The following is a 6,039-nucleotide window of genomic DNA, read 5'->3' on the forward strand; positions in this document are numbered from 1 at the left end:
ACTGAAGAAATGGCTTTGAGCTGCAAATGTTTGGTCATAACATAACAATCCACTTCAATTGGGACTAACCAGTGCTAGTTGCTGGTCATTGTTGTAGTAGTGCGAGGCAGACACATCATTGAATGGCGATAGGCAGAGAAGATTAAAGACAGCTTCTAGGCACAGCATGACCTAACTGACTGAAACCAGTACTTTCCAGTACAGCATTAACCAGCAATTATCCATTCACACAAGGCTAGAGCAGTGCAAGACTGAGAATATCCAAAGTCATTCTCCGCTAATGGGTTTAATATTATATTTTTTTTATAATTAAGCTACCGTTTCTATTTATTACCAAAGAAGGCCATTAGTGTAAAGGTTTCTCACAGGAAAATCTGACCTTCTTTGAGAAAAATTGGATAATTTGGCTGAGCTACAAACAGATTTAATCGAATTTTCAGCTGGGATGAAATCTTCCCTGGATTAAAGATCAGCAGGGTGAGTGCAGGAAGGAGGGTGAGAATATCGTGGACTGTGACCTCATCATGCCATGCCATTCCTTGCTACATGAAACCAAACCATTCTGATTTCCACTGATCTGCAGTAATGGATGCCACATTATGCAACAAGTTGGCCATGTGAACTTTGATACAGATAGCAGGTTTGGATTTCCAAGAGGCAAGGCAAGGAAGAATAGGAGATTAGGGTTTTACTTGGCATCTTGGCTATACTCATTACTAGAGTTTGACAAACAATTCGAGTCAAGCAAAAGTTTGGCCCGAACATTGCCTGTTCACCCATTTGGCAAACACCCGAATTTGTGCTGCCTAGTGAATTCTCACAGTGAATAGCTGGTTGTTAAGGGGTAGGCCAGGAAGCCGATTCAGGTACGATGGGGGAACTAGCACTGAATCACAGGGTTTACCGCATCACACCAGTGTGAACTGTCCCTTAAAGAGGAAGTAAAGTCCCCCAAAAAAAACGAGAAAAAAAAAGCCCTGTAAAGAGAAAGGCATAATGAGCTAGTATGCATCGCATACTAGCTCATTATGTAGTACTTACCTTAAAACGAAGCCCCCGCCGTGCCGCCACCTCAGCGACAGGACGGCGACATGTCCGGCCGTCCTGCTTCTGGGTTTGCGTCCTCCGGCCATCTGATTGGCCGGAGGCGCGATTACATCACCGGGAGCCGCCGTTCACGGCACTGAGCTCTAAAGGAACGGCACGGGTGGCCGTTCCTTCAGAGCGCATGCGCCGATGACGTCATCGGCAGTATGCTCTCTAAATATCTCCTAAACGGTGCAAGTTTGGGAGATATTTATAGCACCTATAGGTAAGCCTTAATATAGGCTTACCTATAGGTAAAAGTTTGTGAGGTGGGTTTACAACCTCTTTAAGGAAAGCCATGCAAACACAGGAAAGATTTGCTTACAAACTCTATGCAGATATTATCCCTATGCCTAGTGTACTGTATATCCAGCTATTTAAATGTAGATGCTAGGATAGATGTAAGCCATTCACACAAAACTTGGTTTATAAGAGAGCCAGCTAAGGCCAGAAAATATGGCTTGATAAAAGCGAGTGTTGCAAGTTATTTCAGGTATTCAGGATTTTTTGGACAGCTAGAGGTTGATTGGTAAGCTCCCTAGGCAGTGGGGTATCTGTGTTATTATACAGGGATATATTCCATCTAATAAACTCTAATCAGATACAGATACTTCACTATAGAGACAGCGTGCATACTACTATCTGTGTCACCCGATGACCATCCATGGTAGATCTTAGCACTTGTGCAACTCTGGCAATTTATCTTTCCTCTTGTCATTTTCAGAGAGATATCACATGTCTATGTCAACTTAACACATGTCACTGGCAAATTCATAGGGTAATTAACCACTTAAGCCCCGGAAGATTTTAACCCCCTTCCTGACCAGGGGGTTTTTTGCGATTTTTTTACTGCGTGACTTTAACGATTTCGTGCGACGCTGTACCTAAACGAATTTGACGTCCTTTTTTTCCCACAAACAGAGCTTTCTTTTGGTGGTATTTGATCACCTGTGCGATTTTTTGATCATGCGCTATAAACAAAAAAAGAGCGTCATTTTTGCAAAAATAACAATATTTTCCACATTTTTTTATATGAAATTCCCCCCCAAAAAAAAAGTAAAATTTTTTTAACATTTTCGGCCAATTTGTTTTATGCTACATATGTTTGGTAAAAAAAATCGCAAAAAGCGTATTTTGATTGGTTTGCGCAAAAGTTATCGCGTTTACTAACAAAGGGAAAGATTTTTGTCATTTTTGGTGGGTTTTTTTTAACGCGTAATAGCGGCGATCTGCGATTTTTTTGCGGTACTGCGACATTGCGGCGGACAGATCGGACCCTTGACTGACATTTTTGACACTTTTGGGGTTACCAGTGACATTACTGCAGTAATCAGTGCTATACATATGCACTGTTACTGCAAAAATGACACTGGCAGGGAAGGGGTTAACTGTATTGGAGAGGGAGGGGTTAAGTGTGTCCTAGGGGCGTGATTCTAACTGTAAAGGGACATGGCTATTGGTGTAAAAACAGAGATCAACGGTCCTACATAGTAGAACCATCTGATCTTCATTTTTACACCAGGGAGAATGACAGGCGGCTTGTTTACATTAGTCGCCTGACTTTCTCCCTTCACCGGAGCGATCGTGAGTGACCGTGAGTGACGATCGGGTCCGCCGGTCACACGCACTGACACGCACCGCAATTGGCTCACAAGTCAGTGACAGGCGAGTGACATACCCCTACGTCACTCTGCCTGGCCAAGGCTGACCGCCGCAGTATATAGTCGTGCGGCGGTCGGCAACAGGTTAATCAGATATTACTAGTGGTAGACACTTAAGCTGGCCATACACGGTACAAATTTCTTCCCTGCAACCAAAAGTTGCAGGATCAGCATTTTCCCATCAACACATACAGTGCTGACAGGGAAATCAGCAATTGTCTTCTCCTGGCCAGGGTGCGGGCGGGGGAAACCATTGAACACAGTAAATAGTGTTAGCAGCTATAGTAGCCGCTAGTGATAATTGCAAGAGAATCTGGCAGGCTGGTTATACCCAAGTTGATCAACCGACATGGTTAGAACCGTTTATGGCCGGCCTTACTCATTTTGTCATGCAACTTTTCTTTTTTTATTTATTCTTTATTTGTTTTTCATAAGCAAAAAAATCAAATTTCTTTAAAAAAAAAGAAAAAACTTTATACAAAGAAAAAAATTCCCTACATTCCCTACATTCCCTTTGGTAACGGCCTGTGGGAGGGGCGACACGCATTGACGCAGATTCCTGTCTCTCAGTGTCATCACATCCAGTAGTCCATGGTACGCAAGTTGGAACGTACGCGCAATGCAGATCCCGGTGTCGGCTTTTGAAACAGTCAAAACATCACATTTGCCTTTGCATACGTTTGGAACCTTTGTGAATTGATTTATACATTATTGTAAGTGCAAATTTTATTGTTTAAGTTTACAATAAAAGGGCATATTACGCTATTTGTGGACCCTCTTCTTCCCATTTTTGAGCCACGGTCTTGTTAAGGATGTACAAGAAGTGACCCAGGTTTAACTTACCAGAAAAAGCTTGATAGACCCACATGCTATACTGGTAAGGGGTCCACATCTTCTGGTGTAAGTGCCAGAATTTCAGCACTTTGGCATGGAAGCACTTTATTTAAGCATTATAAAGAACTTTCACTGGCCACACGCTTGTTACAATATTGACAAATTTTGGCGTGCAAGCACGTTTTTAAATTTAATTGAGGACTTTCACTGGCTACTTGCTTGTCCAAAAAACGTTGGACTATTAGTTGCACATTGAATGTATATGTTTGTTGCATTTTATATTATTGTTTTACATTTTTATGTAAAGGGAATGTATCATATTAGTTGTTGCACAATTAGGCACATTGGGTGCATCTTTATTAATTATTGAGGTTTTATTATTGATATTGGGTTTGCACTGTGGTTTCAAATTAAGTCTTGAATATCTACCATTCTTTTTAATTCAGCCTTTTGTGACCCTGTCAGCCCTACTGAATACAAGGAACTATAATAACTATGCAAAACTTTAGCAGTTTCTGGGGTCGAGTTTGCCACTTTCTTTTTTAACTATTCTTGCTAAGTGTTTCCCAGGTTTATTCCCCCCTAGGTATTTGTCTTTGGATACTCTATTATAGATTTGTCTTGTCTCCTGGTCCAGTAGTTCTCTTAATTTATCTCTTTTTAATATTAGTCTATGGTGTATTTCTGGGTCTGCTGTTCTCGTGTTTTGTTGTTCTAGCAGCTAGCTCATATATCTCTGCTGTTAATGCCCTCATATTGTTTGTCCTTTCCTTCTTTTTTTCGGGTTCCGATAGAGATCAGAATACCTCTGATATAGGCCTCATGTGCTTACCAGATCGTAGCTTCCGACATCTCTGGGGTCAGAACCGGGACAAGGGGTGGGCAGGAGGGGAGGCATCCCTGGGCGCAATGGTTTATTGCAGGGATGGGGACGTCTTGACCCTAACCCTAAGGGAAGGGGGGGGGCACAGTTTGGCATCTTTGCCCTGGGAGCTGGATGACCTTGTCCCAGCACTGTCTGGGGTTTCATTTAACAGGGAGTATTGTTGTATTTCATTTTTTATTTTTTTCATCAACTGCTTTGTCCTGTATCAGTTCCTCATTTAACTTCCAGTTACATATTTTATTCTGGGTTTCTGCTATCCTCATCTTCGTTATTACTGAAGCATGATCTGATAGAGTTATTATTTATATAGATGTCTTGATCACTGCATTTAGCCACCTATAATCAACTATTATGTAGTCCAATCCAAGAGTATGTCCCATGTACTGGGGAATAAAATTTATAGTCTTTCAGCCCAGGGTGCTGGGTTCTCCATATATCGACTAGCTGAGTCTGATACAGTTTCTTGTCCACTAATCTGGGCTGTCCACTTTCACTCCCCAGTGCATGTGGAGTACTGTCCACCCTTGGTTCCATGCAAAAATTGAAATCCCCTGCTAGTATTAATTTACCTTTTTAAAAAAACCTCCAACTTCCACAGAACACTCTTCTGGAACCACATCGGATTTTTGGTGGGACAGTAGATATTAGCCAAAGTAAATTTTGTTTCCTGTAGCGTCCCCTTCAGGAATATAAACCGTCCCTCGGGGTCTACCAACCTCTCTTCTAGGGAGAACTTTTTTCTTGCAAACCCTATGGCTACTCCTTTGGCTCTCTTAGTTGTTGAATCTCCATAGTACCATATCGGATGGTGTTTTGAATAGAGTTTAGTTTTCATGTCATGAATGTGTCTCCAGAATATTGTTTAATTTCTTTTAGTAGCTTATGTCTTTTTGCTAGAGAGTTTAATCCTTGTAAATTGTAAGTTTAGAAATTGATTTTAAATTGATTTTAAATGATTATTATTATTTATTTTATTTAAATTAAATTTATTCCCAGTGCTTAATATATTTTCATCCGGTAAGAGGCACATCAATGTTTTGGCACACAGGGTTTTGCTCCTATTTCTACTGGCTATTGTGGATAATGTAAGCACTTTTTATACATTTATCTGGTAAGAAGATCATCCTGTCGGTGGTGGGAATCATTTCACCTGGATGTCACATTGTTCGATTTGATTTTCAGCACCCTTTCCATACCATCACAGAAGTTGCACGATGAATATTATTCACATTGTTGTGTTTTATTATGATGGACATTAATTTTGGATTATCATAACATACATCATTTGTTGGTTCACATTGTTTGCACTCAGTTCAAGATTGTGTTTTTCAATTTTTATTTATTAATGATACACATTCACGTTGCACACCAATCATTATTTTTTCAATAGAAATTGATTGTTGTCATATTTTCTTTCTTTCTGCCTGCCTATCTCCTCTACAGCAGTCCCAGAGGTTGGTACAGCTCCTTCGCTCAAAAAAAGGGGGCTTGGACCAAGAGAGAAGTGTCTAGGTACATGGAGATTTCTGAGCCTTGGGGTCTATTCTTTACCTTATCCCTCTTTCCCCCCCC

This window comes from Pelophylax lessonae, assembly GCF_965119305.1.
Source record: "Pelophylax lessonae genome assembly, chromosome: 4".
In the NCBI taxonomy this organism is placed as follows: Eukaryota; Metazoa; Chordata; class Amphibia; order Anura; family Ranidae; genus Pelophylax; species Pelophylax lessonae.